The sequence below is a fragment of the Tympanuchus pallidicinctus genome, unplaced genomic scaffold (genome assembly GCF_026119805.1).
Source record: "Tympanuchus pallidicinctus isolate F22 unplaced genomic scaffold, pur_lepc_1.0 scaffold1, whole genome shotgun sequence".
Lineage (NCBI taxonomy): Eukaryota > Metazoa > Chordata > Aves > Galliformes > Phasianidae > Tympanuchus > Tympanuchus pallidicinctus.
The window spans coordinates 27,564,564-27,584,388 of record NW_026294618.1 but is presented as its reverse complement, the minus strand read 5'-3'; the positions used below and the strand labels follow the sequence as shown (position 1 = coordinate 27,584,388).

The 19,825-nt window shown below is 37.3% G+C and overlaps 1 protein-coding gene and 1 long non-coding RNA gene across 4 annotated transcripts in view; both read right to left on the bottom strand.

The window, feature by feature from the left end:
* The window catches only part of COL19A1 (collagen type XIX alpha 1 chain), a 183,385-nt gene extending 182,707 nt beyond the window's left edge, over window positions 1–678 (bottom strand). The window contains exon 1 of the mRNA XM_052673086.1: window positions 540–678. The gene's annotated coding sequence lies outside the window, so the exon portion shown is untranslated. The remainder of the gene's footprint in view (window positions 1–539) is intronic.
* An 8,281-nt stretch (window positions 679–8,959) lies between these two features.
* Window positions 8,960–18,855, bottom strand: LOC128076264 (uncharacterized). Of its 3 annotated transcripts, XR_008204349.1 has the most exons (4): window positions 18,788–18,855; window positions 12,656–12,766; window positions 12,033–12,093; window positions 8,960–10,166 (listed from the first exon to the last, which is right to left on the bottom strand). It is a non-coding gene; the product is annotated as an uncharacterized LOC128076264 (long non-coding RNA). The 3 variants fall into 3 exon arrangements; XR_008204340.1 differs by lacking the exon at window positions 8,960–10,166 and having other exon boundaries at window positions 12,010–12,093; window positions 18,784–18,855; XR_008204342.1 differs by lacking the exon at window positions 8,960–10,166 and having other exon boundaries at window positions 12,010–12,093.
* Window positions 18,856–19,825: the final 970 nt, after the last annotated feature.

The window sequence follows — 19,825 nt, the reverse complement described above, 5'->3', positions numbered from 1 at the left end:
TCCCCGGCGGGGTGGGCCCGCTGGCGCTGCGCGGTGCTCCCGGCGATGGCAGCCGAGGAGCCCCGAAGCTGCCCGGCAGCGCTGCCCTCCTGTAGGTTTGCCGTGCCCTCCGCACGTGCCGCTGTTGGTGGGGACGGTACCGGTACCGGGATGCAGGCCGCCCCATGCGAGCACAGATCAGAACAACGTACACTTGTTAGTTGGCTGAAAAATGTAAACACGTACCCGTATGGTTTATATATAGTACTGTGCCGAATTACAACGGTTTTGGGTTTTTTTTTTTCGTAAATTACTACAAACGTACCGGGACTGCTTTCATTAGCATGCATCTGTAATCGCCCACAGGCACCCCTACAGCTCAGGCTGATAACAGCACGTTAAAAGCTTACTGTGCGCGTTTCTATTGGTTGTAGTTAATATGACTAAATCACCAGCAAACTTAGCTAACAATTCTGCACGAGCACCAAAAGAGGAATACTGAAGCGTGCGCGCATAGGTAAGTTGTTCAGACAACTCATTGCGAATAGCGAGCCACTTACCTTTAGTTTCTATTCCAGCTCGTCCCCCAGTAGTACAGACATGCCCGTGCTGCTGCGTGCCGAGGAGTTGCGGAGCGTCTCCGGAGCGCGGTGAGGGGATGCAGCGCTGCCCTTATCAGTCACGCGCTGCGTGACCCTCCCACTCCGCTCGGAGCTGCGGGACAGGACGCACGGCCACCCGACACACGCTTTACACAATCAGATATCCGAGGGGCAGCGACAGCACGAAAAATGTTTTCTTTCTACCCCTCCCCTTCAGTTCTGTGTAAATTAATTTACCGGAGTATGAGCACGCGAATAAAAGAGTATCTGGCTTTGGGCTGTAAAGAACAGATTTCATACATTAGCACGCTGGCAGAGGCTGGCTATTATCACTTAAACTATATAAAATTAATGACGTGTGCTTATACTTACCATAAATTTAAAATTTGTTCAACCACGAGAGCATGCCTATTTACGGCACTGATGCTACAAAACGCAGCAGATTACTGGCATTTGTCCTGCCTTTCTAAAGCCATCATTTACAAATCAGAATGTTCTCTCACTGCACTATCATCTGTCTACAATAAAGCAGTGACATTGAGCACTGCCCCTGGATATGCCAAACTGTACTTTTCTCAGTTCTGTGTGCTTGTGGCAGTTTTCTTTATTGCATTTCATGAATGTAAACCAGACAGAGGGATAGAAAAATAAAGTGACAAGATATACATACACAGAACACAAATTCAGAGCTTATATAAGCATGAATCATTTATATATATATTCAGGACATTATCTTCTATTGGAATCGTTTTGACAGGACAAAAAAAGAAAGGTGGTGTCTACTGAATGAAAGGTAGTGAACATCAGTTTAGATCAGCTGGTTTTATGGTCAGCAGACTTTAATGGTTAACTTTTTCGCCTTTTCCTTCCAGCAGATTTTCACCAGCATTCCAACAAAGACAGTGCGTCAGGATGACAAACCACACAGAAAGTCACGAATATCTCTTTTTGGTTTAAATTTCAAAGCAGTTGTCCTTTTCAACATAGCATCAGAAGAGAAAGATGAAATTGCAGCCTACGTGTGCCTTGTAGGGTTTTGAATCCAGAACTTTGCTAGGTTGGTACTGTGACTTCGTGTACATCACACTTCTCACTTACTCCTTCTTTTCCTTCTGAAAATTATGGAAAGTAAATCTATACCACCTCGCAGGGCAAGGCTCCAGCTCCCAGCCGTCAGTTGCAAAACCAGCTGAGCATTTCCTTCGCTTTGCGACTGCTCATTTGATAAAGGCTGCAGTGTCAAGACCTAATTCAATGTTTCAAAAAGAGTTTTGAGATCCCTCGTTGAAAGACCCATTGTAAAAGCTCAGCTCCCAGTGAAAGGCATTATCATTTTTTACTTGAATAGAAATGCATTTCCCATTGCTCCTTCAAGTTATTAAGATTCTTGAAATCCTTTTTCTTTACTTTGTTTTACATACCCTAAATATATGAATCCAGCTCTTATAACGTTATTAATCTCAATGATTTATATTCTAAATTAGGTAAGGCTATCTGATTGTGCAATACTTGCACATACAATCTGTTCATCTCTTAAGGAAACTTTTGCTCCTCGGAGCTTTAGTATTACTCAAAACTTCAAATTCTAGCTTAGTTTTCATTGCTTGTGAAGTAATAATGAAACATAACCCCTTAATCAAGGACATTGTTCCACTTACTGTTCCACTTAACGAGCCAGAGACGCTCCAAACATAAAATCAGAAATACCTTATTTGGACTATGTCAACTTCAAAACACTCCACATCATTATGAAAGTATTAAGAAGAAGAAGAATTAGAACCTATTGTGATGTTCCCTGACTAATACTGCTTCCTGTACTCTGGCCCAGATTTTCAGCTAAATGAGATTATGCCAGTTCATGTAAATCAAAAGAATTACTCTGATTTATACTGGTTAAGGAGGACTTGGGCATTGGAGACAGTAACTGTATGTATTTACAGAGAATACTTCATACTGACAGAAACAGTCCTGAATGACCAGTGGTATAAAAATTGGGATCAACAAAAATCTTGCTGCTTACAAAACTCTGTTCGGAAACAAAAAAAATATCTCTCTCCTGCAATACAAGAAGCCAAGCTGCAACTCACAAAACTTTTTGTTCTCATGCACAGATTTAAAGCGTGAACCAAGTTCACCTGCAAAGTTGATGGTGAACTGCACAGAAAACACTGTCTATAGCTAGTTCTTCTCTGTGTTCAGAGCAAGCACGGAGTATAGTTGATGAGAGAATGTGATCTGAAACATCGTAGCAAAGGGATGCTCTGCTATGCTACCTGTGTAGCAACACAATTTTCTAGATAGCTCTGCTTAGCTGAAACTCTCACTGGCTTACAGAAGACAGGATCAGTCCCAGATACAGACAAGAGCCAAGGCAAATAGACCAAAAGAGAGAGCCTAAGTTTGATACCATACTTAGCACAGCAGTGTAGAACACATTCCACCTCCTGTGCTGAGAGTGAGCTGCTTCACTGAACAGCTTTAACTAGAAGTGCAGCTGCAGGCAAGATACAGGGGAAGGGAGGGAGAATTGGGGTAGGGGAACGTGGGGACAGACGTATTTGTTCCAGAAAACTTTTCTCTACTGCTGACAGTCACTTTCAGCTTTTGTTTCTTTTTGGGCACTCTTAGATATCCAAAAGAGCCAAGTCACATAGCTCATTCTTGTCTTTTGGTGCTAACAGATTTGTCTCCATCTTGTTAGACCCACATTTTTAACTTGTGCTGCTTGTGACAACACATATGCAGGAATGAAGCCTAAAGCTCTGACAATTCTGAAAACAGGAGTACTCCACTTGAAAAGGTTTCTAAAAATATTAATTTGAGCCTCTGCTTTATTGCACTATTTTTTGGGTTTTTTTTCTTCCTTTGTTTTTTAAACCCACAAGTTCCTTGCAAGATGAACCTTTCTGCCCTTTGCAAGGTTTGCTAATCAGTCACGATAGCTACATTGCACTGAAACTATTAAAATGTTCATTCTTGAATTTGTTTGTAACTTCTGCAGTGAAGATAAACTCATGCATAAGACCAAATGTCAAGTGTCACCATCTTGTGCGCCTGACACAAGGCCTTGCTTTCTGTTATGGCTATTTAGAAAACTACATATTCTACCTACAGGTTTTTGGGGTTTTTTTCGTATGAATGGATTATATTTTATTTATTTATTTTTACTCCTGCCAGCAGATTTAGTTTATTCAGTTTAAGCATTCTTTTTCTTCACCTTGTTCTCCACTGACAGAGAGTTTGAGTCCTGAAGTATCTGTATCCTGTATTTCAAGTTCTGGCAAATTGAGCAACATCACATGAGAAGAGATGAAGGTTTCTAATGAATGCCTGAGCAAGTAGGGCTTAAAACTGTTTGAGTTCTTTGTCTTTAAGAATCTGGCCCTGTAGTTTTAACACATCCCAAATAGATTTGGAGACATGTCAAGCCATAATTATTCATACTGAAAAGATTTGGGTGAAAACAATTCATTACATAAAACTTTGTACATTCCTAAAAGCTGCCTTCCCTGTCACACAGACAAGCAGGGCCTCAAGATGTACTCTCTGAAAACAGGCTGATACCATCTCAGCAACACAGTTACCTTTGATAGATTTTGTATTTTTGGCCTAAGGTCATTTTTCTACTGTAAGTTTTTGTAATTCAATATATATGTAATTATGTAATTCAATATATTATTTAGTATATATCATTGTCAGATACCACTATTCCAATAATTATAGACTGTAACTGAGAAAGCCATGGATTGTAAATGCATTTGAATATTTTGCATGTGAAAATATTTCCTCACTAAGTAGTTGCAAGATGTTACTTTAAGTTGTTAGGGCATAATTAGTTCCAGTGCCAGTGTGGAGTCAACAACTAACTATCAAGATTAAGTTCAATAATCAACAAGGTATATCTAGATTCCACTTATCAGGAAAGGGAAGAAACCAGAGCAGCTCCTGGCTAATCCAAGCTTCATCAAAATGCTGAATTGCTTGGCCTTGCTCCAAAATTAAATTAATCCATCGTGTCCAAACCACATTCAAAGTGCCAAAAATAAAACATTTAGAGACTGATGCTAATGCTACACTTGATACACTGTACAGCTAGGTTTGCTTTAAGAACCTTCTGTGTATGTAAATGTTGGCCATTCTAGGAGCTAATGGTTAGTTTGCGTTCCTAATGAACAGCAAAATTTCCATGAATTGCAGTGTAGAAATATACAAATAGTCATGAAATAAAAGATTCCGTGAGATTCTTACTTTCGATTGTCATTTTCCATGTTTTCCATGAGTGCACAAGTTCCCCAGCTCCCAAAAATACATTTATATACAGCATGACGTAGGATGTTGACTTGCAATGTGTATAGGTCAGTAGGTTATTTTAGAGGGCACATAACAGCTAGACTTTTGGGCTTGTACTTCTGTCTCGCTTCTAGCTGCAGCCCTTACATGCTATTGAATTGAGAGTTCTTTAACATCTGAGATCATAGCTAGATAGTTTTAGGCAGACAAGCTTAATGAATCTCTAAAATACTGGATTAAATATATAACGTTTAAATCCTGAGAAATCCTCCTAGATGAAAGGCAAAGTAAACAGATCTTATTTTGACTTTCCAGATTCTTGTGCCCTCCTATTAAGCACTAAATACGAACAATTGTAATTTTATTGCTTTGTTTCCTTACAGTACTGAAACTGTGCATCTAAACAACAATGGTAAATTGCTCTGCATGAATTCAGAATCTTGCATATGATTGCAGATAATAGAATAAAAAATGGTCGTCACACGTCAGTCTTGCACAGGCAAATTTATAGTTTTTTCTGAAAAATTGAAATAACTGATCACGACCTAAAATAATTTCATTTTTCAATGCAATATTCTATATTTAAATACAACTAAGTAAAGATAGCCTGACTGAAAGGACAAAACAGTGTGAGGCAATGTCTAATAGCAAAGCTAGAAATTGCACAGACATTTGTTTAAAGTTAAAATGGAATTTTACCTGTCATTTCTTGGGTTATCTATACTTCATCTTCCTGAAGTTTAAAACAAACAAACAAAAAAAAGCATAGGAAGTACAGACTTCTGGCCTTATCTTTGCCTAAAATGAAGTTGCCCTGTAAGCCTATGTACTAATTGGTTGGTTTACAGAAACTTAAATTCAGCTGATACTTTTTGTTCTTTACCTTCCTTTTTCTAACATTTGCATTATGGCAATTTAAATTAGCACATTTCACAGCTTTATAGCTGGCACATAGGATTTCAGCATATTCATATGGAAATACTGAGTCCAAATCTGTAATGTCCAACACAGCTGTCTAAAACCCGGTCTTCATGTTTTCAATTGAGAAGTGGTTTTTAAAGCCTTTATAGGTACTCCACACTAAAACAAGCTACATGATGTGGTTTACATTTGGTTTGTTTTGGAAAACCACTTTTCTGTTTTTCTCATCCCTGGTCAGTTGTTTGACTGCACGCATGCTTGTTATGCAATACAGACACCAGCAACATGCATATGCTTCCTCTGGTACAACTAGAGTGGATTAAATATGAAAGAACGAACAACAACAACAACAACAACAAAAAGTTTTAAGTGTTCAGATTATTTTTCATTGCCTGTTTCTTTGTGGAGCCCATAAAACAACAGAATGCATGGCAAGCTGTTTGTATCATGGCAGTGTGGTCATAAGCAACTATTTATCTATCCACAAAAAGATGAACTACGCCTTTTAACAAATTAAGGACCTAAATATTTTAGCACTGCTATTCTTAGTGTTGTTTCTCTTAGCTTGTTCAGACTGAACTAATGTCATACTGAATTCTACAAATCAAACCTATTTCAAGTTGGAATAACTCCACTAAATATTTTGTACCACCGCACTGAGCAGTATGTGCCAAAATTTGTTTCTGAAATAGTTATGAAAACTTTACAAATTATGTGATAAAGCTACAGACATTCACCATTATTAAGTATCAGCAATATATTAAGAATAGCTTTTTCTTTCATATTTTTATATATTATAATCTGAAATACATTAGGACCAGATAGCACTAAACACTGCATGTAATACAACTCCAGTACTTTTTTTTCCTTTCTTTTTTATTGGCTTATCAATACCATTGGAATTGAATGAAAATTATTTATTTTGTTGTTGCTGTATCACTATGTAAGTATTTGGCTATTTTATTAGTAAGTTTTCTCTCTGCATTTCTTTGGCAGCTGTTTTGGCTCCTTACTGAAAATCCAAATGCTCACACATGCTCACCTACACACACCCAATTCCTCATTTACATATCACTTCAATTTTCTTATTGTTTTCCAAAGGCTAATAAGACATCCAGGGTATTTGATTGTCATTAATATTTAAGATAGACCTAATACGTCTAAAAAAATCTAAATTATTTAATGATTTGTAATCTTTCTATGCATCATGTATTGGTTAATATGACAGTCAGGAGCCGAGGCAATAAATTATCAAAGGAATAGGAGCTATTGTTCAGACAGCAGTCTCTTTCACACTGAGTAGCCAAATGGGTTGGATTGAATTTCTTTCCATCTCTTTGACGGAGAGAGTAAAAAATAAGCTAATTTTGATTACATCAGAAACACTCTCTCTTTTGGGGCAGATTATCATGCAACACAGCTGTTCTTTAGATGTCAGCAATTTTAGCATCCTTTATTTTTTCCCCTTTAATAACAAATTGAGATATCAGGGACATAGTATATGGTTAATTATACACACGTAACTGGGCATAGGCATTAAACAGACACTACTGTAGTGAAGGGGAGTAAGCTTTGATGCCTAAAGAATCAAGTAAAATCAAGCCATATTTTTCCTTGCAAATATTACAGAAATACCTTTTCTTTCTGTTTACTTGTTTGCTAAAATGTCTTAGAAGTTTGAGATAGTCAAGAAGCACCTTTAGCAGCCATTTACTGAAAACTTGTCAACACTGATATGAGGAGGAAAATCACAAAACATGAAAACAGAAGAAAGACACTTCACTGTTAAAAACAACACAAAAAAGCCCACTGATCATAGCTTTATCAATTTCATTTCCAAAACCTTGAAAACAAAAGTCAATATGATAACTTACAGTGAGGCATTTTTTTAACATCTTTGATAAACCTCCTCTAGAAATGAAGTTTCAACATTTGCTTTCTTATTGCTTCTCCCCAAAGACTGATACTAATCCCTTTAATAACCTTGCCTTCTGCTTTCAGATTTACCTACTCAGCACTGAGTTGTTCTCTTCTCCATTACCTGCAGGAGACTATTGCCACACAGTTACGTTCTAGATTCCCACTGGAAAGAATGAGAAAAAGAGAACAGGAAAGTCAACCTAACCAAAATGTTTCTGTCCTACTGCAGATTAAAGATAATACTGATAACTTCCTTTATTTAGATTGAATTATTGGCTTTACTGATATCAATCTGCGCTTTGCCATGAACTGGAGCTGTGACAGAAATTCACATTTAATTTCTATGTCTCTTTTGCTACCTTCTAGGAGGACTGGAGACTTCAGTGAAGCCAGGATCTCAACATACAGTACTATTAACATTTCCTGTCACCCTTAGAAAGAAGGCAGTAAGAAACAAATATGCCAGAATTATAGTGCTTGCTAGAAAGACTTTTGTGGATCCTAGTCTGTGCTGCATTTAGCAATAATAACATAAGATGAATAATAATGAAGATGACATAACTTTGCAACCCAGAGATAGGAAAAACATTGTTTAGAAGCTATGTTCATGAGCTTCTCATCTAGATTATAACAGTCATTAAAAATATGGTGAAGAGAATACTATACTATTATTATGATATTGATGTGGCTTGTTTTGCTTTCTCAACCATTGCCACCCCCATTGTGTGTAGATTCCTTATATTCTTCTCCCACAGTGGTTGCTGGAGTTCTTGAACTCAGACCTCTAGGCAGATCCCTGGTGATCTACCCAGCTGTGTACAGGTTAACTGATGCTTTCTTTAGCTGTTACTAATACTACTGTTACTTAGCTAAACACTATGAAAAGCTAACACTAGAAAGGAAACACCATTTTTTTCAGCAGTTCTTGGAAAAAAAAAATATTACTATCAATGGATTTTCATGTCCTTGGTCTCTGTACCTGATCATACCAGCCAAGTTCATGTGGTGGATTTACATGCATGTTACTCAGGATTCATCTAAGTATAAGATGAAATATCTAAAAGCAGATTTGATAGAAATTTTAATGAAATAACTCCTTAAACAGAAGAAACTTAACCACATTACGTGAAACTTATAAAAGTGTTCAAAAACAAATTTACTCATAGCCTACCGTATCTTTGCAGGACAGATCTTTCTGGAAAACCTTGCAGTGTTCAGTTATTATGTAAATTTCAGGGTCCTCCAGGTCTTGCAAAATCTGTTCTCCTAACTGTTATCTCCAAAACTTGGGTTTCGCTCTTTTTGCTGCTCAAAGCCTTCCTTGACTACATCTTCATGTTTCTTGTGATTTCCTCTCTGTTCCAGCTTTGTCCTAGTGAAGTTTCTAGATCTGTGCAATCAAAATTACTTCTAGAGAAGAATCTAGGGGTCCTGACTTGGCAGCTTTTCTTCCTGATGTTATACTTTCCATCAAAAATATTTTGCCTCCTAACTGGTATCCAGTCATTTCTGACAAATGCAGTAATTGTAGATGAGTGATAACTTCCCTTCTTCAGAGAGATGTGATCCAGTTTTAAACCATATGGATTTACAAAGATTCTAGGATGTTCCTAGAGTATGAGCTGCTGCATTGAATGTATTTATGAGATTTTTCTTTCTTTTTGACACGTGCTTTTTTCCCCCACTCCTCAAACTTCTTCTGAAGCTCCATGCTTCAGGTTTTGGATCACAACATGATTCTGTAGTGATATTTAAAGGCATAAGTCTTACTTCCATATACAAACTTAGGCTATTCCCAAATGTTCTACTGAATAATCAAAAAGGATTGAGGGGGTTTTACTTTGTCTTTAGTTTACTACAATGCAAGATTGTTTATTTTGTTCTGCTTTTTTTTTTTTTTTTTCCTGAAACTATTCCAATTCACTGACATCAAATACAGGATGCTTGGATGCCAGAAGCAAACATAATGACATAGTTATACCATGAATACCATACAAAGTAGTAACACAACTGCGTTACTGATATCTAGCATTTCTTTCTGCTAAGCCCTTTTTTTATTATTTTTTTTTATTTTTAAGCTATCACTGTGTGCTGGAAGCTATCATTAGCTTTCAAAGAGTTAGTTTTCCAAAATGCTGTAAGCCACTCACTAAGTGCAGCCCTGCAGTATTTGTTTCTGCACATGTAACCTCACATTTAATTTCACTGCATCACCTTTTTCCTATGCAACCTCAGTCACCCTACAAAAATGAACATTATTGCCTACTCAATCATTTTCATGTCAATGGCAAGTTACTTGCAGCTTTCCAGCTGAGTGAAGCTAAGCACTGCACTCTGTTTAATGATGTTTATCTAGAAGTAATGCAATAGTTTTCCAGCAAGCCAGCTGAGTAATCTCCAGTTTTCAGGGAATGTTCTAACCACATGCAACAGCTTTTTTTTGCAATTGAAAATCTGGAAAGAGAAAAGTAGGACAAAGTTTTTTGAAGTTGCTTAGCAGTGTCTTCACTTTCAGCCTAACTTGTTAACTGCTTTATTTTGAATCATAGTCCATCAGTCATTACTACCGATCAAAATTGCTCTCATACTAGTAGGTGTACAAAGGCTTGTACACAGTCTGATTCTGAAGACAGTCACATTGGAGGCCCTCAAAAACCAGTATTAATTTATCTAGAGTCCTTGTTGTAAAGGAAAAAATTGTTACTAACAACAAAAATACTGATTCTTTTAATAGATTTATTTGAAATTCTATCCTGTGGATTTTAGGTATGCTTAAAGAAGGTGCTTACATTTTACACACGTTTGTAAAGCATACTGATTGTTATAACTACCCCAAGAGTCAGCAAAACTCATATCAAAATAGAATAAAACGTGTGTACTATCATCTACAACACCTAAGGCTTTAAAAGTGATCCAAATGCTGTCAGTATAAAACTGCATTCAAGCAAAGATGACAATTACAATCTATATGCTTACACAACTGTAGCAATTGGACAGATCAATACAATGGGAAAGTGATTGCAACAGAAATGTGATGATGGAAGGACTGGTACAACAGGGAGGTCTTACAAAGAAATGAAAGACTGCTCACCCATATCAGAAGATTCTCATTTGTAGGGGAAAGATTCACCAAGGAGGGATCTCCAGGAAGAGTTCCCTCCCCAGTGGCAGTCAGCCCTTAAAAGTGGTGCAGCCAGGCTCCACCCCTTCCTGTCACACAGGTGAATTGCCTTCACCTGTGCTCCCAGAACTGACCAGGTCCTTTCCCCAGAGGTTCAATCAGTGGTTCAGGCCATGACTCAATTGCAATACAACACAAAATGTTTAAATGTATTTACACAGTGAGAATGCTATTTAAAAGAGAACAGAAACGAAACAAATAATTTCTGAAAGATCAGCAAGTGTAATTTGTGCTGGGCAGAACAAGGTGAAAAATATATACCTCCTAGATGACTAATAACATTGTACAATATCTTCACCTTGAAGAATATTCAAAGTATGTGAAAGATGAACTGACACAATATTATAAGCAAAATAAAAATAAACAACTGATGAAACTAGGTGAGGAAGGGAGCAGTTTGTCAATGTGAGTACTATTTGGTAGCATATGATACAATTAACATAGCTGCAGAACATCTCTGACCTTAAGAGCTTCCAAGGACAGAGAATCACAGAATATTCCAAGTTGGAAAGAAGTCAGAAGAAACATGGAGTCCAACTCCTGGCTCATCACAGACCACTCAAAATTCAAACCTATATCTGAGAGCACTGTCTAAGCACTTCTTGAGCTCTGGCAGCTTCAGTCTGTAACCGTTGTCCTGGGAAGCCTGTTCCAGAGTCCCACCACCCTATAGCAAAAAACCTCTCCCTAACCCCCACGTAATGCAGCTCTGTGCTGTTCCCTGATTCCTATCACCAGAGCGCAGAAATCAGTGCTTGCTTCTGAGGGACAACAGTACAAAACATAGTATGACCTCTCCAGGCAGTTAGCTACACTGATATACTGTCCTCATGTTGAGGAGGTTTCCCCTTAAATTCACTTAGAACCTCTCTTTTCAGCTCATGCCAGCTGTCATTCTCTTGCCACATACTACTGAACTGCTTAGCTTTGTCTTTTTTATAACCTTCTTCTACATGCTGGAAAGCTACTTTATGTTCTGAAGACTTCTCTTATTCAGGCTGAAGATATTGACCTTAAGTCTTTAAAAATCTCTAATGTATTAAGTACAGTGACACAGAAAGCAAATTCTTTAAAAATTGTATTTGCTCTACATATTTACGTAGCAAATACGAACAACACTGATTTGACTTTCAACTCACATAGGTGCTTATTTTCAGCTCTTCTTCATGGCAAGATTTTCAGATTTCCACTTGTAATTGACTGAAAAAAAAAAAAATTGTGAAATGCCTTGTTAGTCTCTGCAAATCAAGAGTTTGCTGTAGTCATATGTATCTACAGAAATGGAGGTTTTGATGATGGCACTGAATTACAGGCTTGAATGCTTTGGAAAGCAATGGTGCCAACAACAGTAACAGAGCTTGACAGATATTAAGATTTGGATCAACACATTTTAGTTTTGAAGAGAACAGCAGAGATTTCCTTTAAAGTCTCCACATACTTAATTACAAAATCACTCGCATCTTACAAGCCAACTCCTGAGGTTATTGCTATTCTAAAACTTCTGTGGAAATGAAATAGTTCACGAAGTAATGACTTGCAGATTTGGCTTCCACTGAAGTCTCTGGCAAATACACTTACATTGGGCATGGAAACGATTTTGGAGAACTACAATATGGGAGCCCTCTGGTGGTTAAAATACTAAAATGCCCCTAAAATGCCAATCACTTAAGTAAAAAACGTCTCACAACACTTAAACTGGATGTTTATACCTAAGAATGATGCATCTTGTGATTATTTCTTAAGATTTGTTTAATTGAATTACCTTTAACAAAATAGCAGATTTACACATTGCTCTTCTATAATTCTGTTTCTCCTTCTGTTCTCTTCCTGTTTTTCTTCTGTTCTCCCTTGTAATACTCATGTTTGGCTGGAACTTGAAGAGAAAAAAATTCATGGTCAGGAAGGAAATGAAAGAGGAGGAATGTGTAAAACTAAATTCTTGTCAACAACAATAATTAAAAAAAACATTAATTTCTCATGTCTCCTGTTTCCATTGCCAGCAATAAGAAGCTTTAACACTTATTTAATATCAACTTTTAGTTAACATTATCTCTTAGCTTGAAGCCGTAACATTCCCTTGAATCTTGTAATATAAAGATTATTCAATATTGAAAATTCTGGGGTGAGTAAAGACTGACATTTTCGCTCACTTTTTTATACACAAATTGCACATAGAGAGCCATTTGGATACTTGTTTGAAAATTTATTCTTGCCCACTATCTCAGGATACTCACCACATAGCAAAGGGATTAGTAGTTGGTTGTATTCATACTCATCCATAACCAAACAATACCTGATCCTCAAGGAATGAGGGAAATACTAGAAAGTAGAATAGATTGCTCTTCTGCAAATTCAAAACTACAGTTGTAACTGCTTTTACGCTACTGCAGATCAAAAAGCCTAAATGATAAAACTTAAAAGTCAGCAGCCGTTACCTCATGCCATTCCTCCTTTGTGTGAAGTTACCCTACTACTCAAACCTTGGTGAAATTACTAAGAATAACAATTCCCTTTACACTGCCCCAGAAGTTACATCCTATCTAAATAGAGTTGCTGAGTGGCATTAATCAGTGACTTGTTCAGCTAGGAAGGGATGTTTGGGTGGGAACATCTTGTGGAATCCTCCTACTCAAAGCAAGGTCACACTGAATCCAGATTGTTCAAGGTTTAAATCCAATCAAGAATAAAGAAATCTTCTCTACTGCTTTATTACTCTCACATAATTTTTTCTTTCCATAGACTGGTCAGATTCTCCTATTTCAACTGCTGTCTGCTATTTCTCCTCTCCCAGACATGCACCACTGACTCCATCTTCTAGATGGCCTGTAGTTACAGCAGCCCGCAGCCAGATCTCCCTGTAAGCTGCCTCTTCCCAAGCCAAGTACAGTTCCCCTCTCTCACATGGCCAGACCTCAGTCATCATCATCACCCTCCACTGAACTCACACCACTTTATCAACGAGTTTTTCATCACATAATTAGTCACAAACTCTTTCCATATGCAAGCATTAAACTTGTTGTTTTTAAATCACTGTGGGGAAAAAAAAAAAAAAAAAGGAACTTTCATACTCCTATACATAGATTTAAGGCCCATTTTGGTGGTTAGAGATGAAGCTCAATTCCTCACTGCAGTATAAAATCACATTTCCCATGCTGTTAGGCAACCTTTATTTTTTCAAGATTCTTTATACAGACCATATGCTAGGTTTAAGTAATGTAAATGGCTTTGAGACAATCTTCTGAGCAAGGGGAAGGTCATCTTTATCACTAAGATTACCCTCTAACTCTGGTAAATGATCAAAACTCCAGCCTTCAATGAAATCCCAAGGACAGCTACACTGCACTGGAACTACTGAAAGATACTAATGAGAGTGGTTGAAAGACTACACTGACCCTTCAGTGCCCAACAGCAAGCTCTTTGGAAAAGAAGGAAGCTGAAGAAGTTTCCTTTGCATACCTTCACAGCCTCTGGAGCTCCCTGGCTGACACTGAGACTGGTTCAGAGTGTTTAACAGTGCTTGATGGACTTCTCATCCATGAGTTTCTTCATTATTTAAATAGAAATCACTGACATATTCTTGGCACTCAGAGCATCCCAAGTTAAGGTTATATAGTTGTTAAATCATATCAAGCAGGGTTTTCTGTTCTGTTAACTATTCTGCTTGTTACTCTATTTTATGCTCAGATTTCTTGTTTTAAGAATGACTGATTTGTTTCCTACTGTTCTATATGTTAGTCAGAATTTTGAAAATTTCTACTGTTTGTCCCTAAGTAGCATCTTTCCCAACAGATTCCAAATCTGGTCTTCTGTGTGTATAACTTACTCCTTGTTATTACACTACCCCCAAATTATCTCAAATTTCCATTTTTTGAGATAGACGTCAAAACAACTCACAATGTTTGTGAAGTCTAATAATAGTTTGGGCTGCCTATTCTCTGTGTTTCTATAACTATTTACCTTCTAAACAGAACATTAATGCTTCTGAAAGCCAAAACAATTAGCAGCTTTGCTATTACATTCCCAGGGGCAGAACTGAATCCACTTTCTTGATTGATCTCTGTTCAGTTTCCTCACTCTATTCTGGAAAAATCCAAATACATGTTCTCGTCTTGGTTGTTGTTCCTACATACATAAAATTAGAAGCATCTCCAATAATTAAGTACAAATATGCACAAAACAACAGCTTGGATATTCTAATATGATCAGCCAGTCAACCTCAGTTCACTGACTAGAACAGTGAGGAAAAAATACAGGATGAAATCTTTCTATTCTGACTAAAACAGCTGGCTAAGTTTCAGGAGAATTCAGTGGTTCACACATTTCTGCCTATAAACTTCTTCTGACTGTGGAAGTTCACATTGCCTTCATTGTTATCAGCTCACACAGGGTTGTAATTTGCATATGGGAAAGGCAATAAAAGCTTTTACATTAAAAAATTATAAATAACTAGAAAGACATTGACCTTGGAAGTTCCTCATTTTTACAGCCCTCATTAAAAGGAATGTTTCTGACCTACACTCTATCTCAAGCATCTCTTTTGCCCTCAGACTTTTTTGCTACTCTGTTTTTGTTCAAGTTAAAAAAAAGTAAGGATGAAAATAACCTTTATAAGCATTATTGAATATTTCTTGGTATTGTATTAAAAGAAAAACTGCTCCAAATGCTTCTGTGTATTTATTCTAAGTTATAACTAAAATACATATTTAGGTTCATATAGCATTTCTCAACCTTCTTGAAGATAATCCCTACACCAATTATAAAATGATAATGAAATCTATTCCCCTACTTCAGTACTACCACAGCAAAAACAAAACCACAGCTTAATACACACATTCGTTATTACTCGTGACAATTCTATGCTATGGTAAGGAGTTCGCTGATCCCAAGCTACAGCAGGTTGTAGCAAGTTGTTACCTGTTGTTCTTCTCATGTTAGAAACTCCCATACTCCAGGGACTTGGCTTCATGGAATGTATCAACCTTTATATACATCAGCTATACAATTTTACATAATTATTTCATGGAATTTTATTTTCAAGAGATAAGGATTACATAGTACATAAATGATTTTACAAATGGATGGCACAGAAAGTCTCTTTAAGCTTCAAGAACTATGATGCAACCTTTCACTCAGGTTCCCTGAAACAAACCCTGCCAGTAGCAATGGTTTTGTTGGGAGGAACACTGTATGTTTACCTCTTTCTGAATATTTTTTTTTTTATGTTTTCCCTAGATACCACAAAACATTGAGAAGAGTTTTTTCCCCCCCAACTCAATGTAAACATTTATTTTTCCTTAGTGTGACATTTCAAAAGCTGTTCCTTTTCCTAGATTTGCCCAAAATAAGAACTGAGCAGACTTAATCCAAGTTAAGGTAAAAACTTTTGCAAGGTTCATAAAACTACAAACCTTTCCCCTTGCTCATTCAATCCTCAGGCATTGATACAACAGTATATAAGTAATGAAACCAAATAAAGCTTAAAGGGAAAATGAGATTTCTGTCCTAAAACGCAGTCTGGAGACATTAGGCATGATTAAGGTGCTTACAGCAAGGTAACATTCTAGCATAAAGAAACAAGGAGCAAAGGACACATACTATTTTGCACTAATGAAAATAAACACTCTAGGCCATTCAGGGGTTGCTAAAATACTGTTTACTAGCATGCAGACTGACAAATTCTAAACTTATCCAAAAATGTTTTTCTTCCTGGGCAAATGGAAAACTATAGAATGAGAAATACATCTTAGTAGCGTTTAGGAAGAAAAACAAATCTGTGTAACTAGTTAAATAAGGGAAAGTAAGCATCAAAATCCACACTTACAAAAGAAAGCTGCTAGTATTCACCTAATACAGTATGACTTTATCCAAGTTTAAGAGCTTTTAAGAAAAAACTGACTAGTTTTCACTGTCAGTGGTTAATTGCATGTACTTGTACAGTATGAGGCTGAGTGCATTCTGTTCCATAGGGCTTACAGGCATTACTGGATTCTAAGCCATGCAAGACCAAGAATATTATACCCTCAAGCACAAGGCTGTGATACATTTTTGTCAAATAGTGCTAACCCAATTTTTAACATTAGAAAAATTACATAAAGTAGAGTTTCTCATTTAGAGGATTATAAATTATGGGATTCCCATTAGCCCCCACACTTTAAGCCCCCCTGAAACTTGTAGGATTATCAAGTGGGAGGAAAGCAAGTTGGTCAAGTGAGAAGGTGCACCTGTTCTCTTCTGGTATGTACACTATCTAGTTCAAGTATGATACTAATCCCTTGTCCTGGTCAAAATGAGCACTGTATCATGTTTCATATACTTAATTTTCTATGATCTCTCCTCTTCTTTCACAGTCTTTTCACCACATGAATATTAATAAGCAGACTTGCTACTCAAAAGCAAATTTTACATCTTTAAATCTTGTGTGGTTTGTATTTCTAACTACACAGAAAAAAATAGATAAAAAGAAATCTAAAACTTTTACTCTTCATAAAATGAAATCTTTATAAAATACAATTTTCTGCAATTCTAAGACTTCCAGTGAGAATTTATAAGAAGTCAGTTAATTATTAGCCTACAGTAAGGATGAGAAGTCCACAAGTCCACACAGGCATATCAACCACAACTAGCTGAAGAAAACTTCTCCAGAAATTATCCAAGTCCATTTCTTATACTATTCTCACCATGTAATCCCAAACACAATGTCTTATCCAAGCAATTCATAGAACTACAGTTCTTCAGCACATTCTCAGACCTTACTGCACCTTATGGTATTTCGATGATGAGCTTTTACTCTTCCTTGCTCTTCCAAGTAAGAGAGGAAAAGGCAAATTTCTGAGCTTAGGCAGGAAGAAGCACATCCACTACTGGAGCACAGAGGAGAACAGCACCATGTGGACAACTACAAAGCTTATTTCATAAGTCATGCTAGTTTAGCCATGGTTTTGAAAATACAGCATGGACATCCACCAGTGCAGTTGAGACTAAATGTACAGATCATTAGGATTCCAAACACTCATGTCACCGTCACTCGTACCATCAGCTGTGAGTGAATCAGCAATTTGGGTGTGACTGAAGCCACTTCACTGGCTGGTGTGTATCACAACACTTCCTCCTCTTGAGTAGTAACACTTCAGAAAATTACATCTGGTCTCCTATTTGTATGTAGTGAAGATGTTTCCTCTGTATCAGTGACCAGCTGTTTCCTCTCAGATTACTCAACTCATGGTAATAATCTCTTGTTAACTAGTTTCTTAATCAGTCTTAACAATGAACACAACTAACAGAGTTTTATTCTGTGGTTGCTTCTTTTCAGTCCTGAAGTACTAAGGCCTAAACAGTAGGCCTCAAACCAAAGCTGACTTCTAGATGAATCTCCCAACCCAGTGTTACATAAGTGTCTGTTCATTAGCAAAATATGATGATTGTTAGCAATATATGCATCTTGGACAAAAAAAAAAATCTCATTAGCAAGAGACAGAGCTTAAAGCACCATGAGAACATATGAACCAACTGCCTGGTTTCTCCTTGAGTTCTGGCCAGGCTTAAGTTGAAATCCAAAGGCAGAAACAAAACCAGGTGTTTCTACCTAGTTGTCAGATAAACTTATTTATTCAACAATATAAAAGACAGATCCTCTTGTAGCAAAGTTGGAGACCGCACCCATGAGTGTATGCACTGTATAAGAAAGACCTCCCAATTGCCAGGAAAGGCTATCTAAAAATCCTCACTGCAATCAGGGCTCTCCAGATCTAGATAATAGTAAAGTATTTGTGCAACTGATGATGACAACAATCAGAAAGATCAACATGATGGAAAGATGAGGCAAGAGGTTTAGCGATAGAGAGAACAACACAAGAGAAAGATGGTATAAAATAAGGAAAAAAGACTATTCACCTACCTCTAAAGATCTACACTCATTGGGGAAAACTCCCCAAAGGAGAGATCTACAGAAAGAGATCCTTCCCCAGCAGCAGTCAGCCCCCAAATGAGGTTTAAGAGAGTTGCAGCCAGGCTCCATCCCTTCCAGTCACATAGGTGAATTGCCTTCACCTGTGCTCCCAGGGCTGAGTGGGTCCTTTCCCAAAGTGCTCAATCAGTCTTTCAGGCTGTGAGTCAATAATTCCCATACAATGATGTATCTTTCTTAATCACTATTGCTATCCTCATGTAGTAATGGTAAGGTGCGCTGCCTTTGCATTGCCTTGCTCTGTATTACTCTTGCTGTACCATTTCACTTATTATCTCATTGCTTCAAACTTAAGTAAAGATATACACGCTTTGTTAACTTGGTGTCTGCGAACATCGTGCTGACCTCGTCCACTGGCAAAACAAGTCCATGACATATCAGTGCAATTAAACTTTTTGGGTTTTTGCTGACACCTGCCTCAGCACAGCCTTAGGAATATCTTTACCTACATTACTGAATGTGCAAACTATGAGCAGAAATCAGTAAAGGAGAAAACTAGTGTTCTTTCCTGGAGAATTTAATCTTTGTCAAAGTTCAGTGAGAATAAATGAATGCATACCCTCTTTTAGTTAGGGTCTTCAAACTTGCATTTAGCAAAATAATGATGTAAAAGAAAAAACAGGTTACATTCTGTTTTCTTGTTATTAATAATCCAAGAAACAGAGGTGCAACTGAAATCACTATGAACAATAACTTTGATGTCCTGTCCTCATTTGGGTTTTGAATCCTGTGGACTGCTTAACAGATTGTAAAACTCTAGCTAAATCTGTGAGACAAAACTCACAGACTTATAAAGTACAATGCATACAGAGGTATACTGTCAATACACCAGACAGCAAAGAGTTATAAAGATGATGCATAACTTTCTGAAGTAAAATGTAGGTGGACTTGAGGCTCTACAAAAAGCAACTGTCCTGCAAGCAACTAAGATGGCTGCAAAAGACAAAATGCCAAGAAATGTCTAAACAA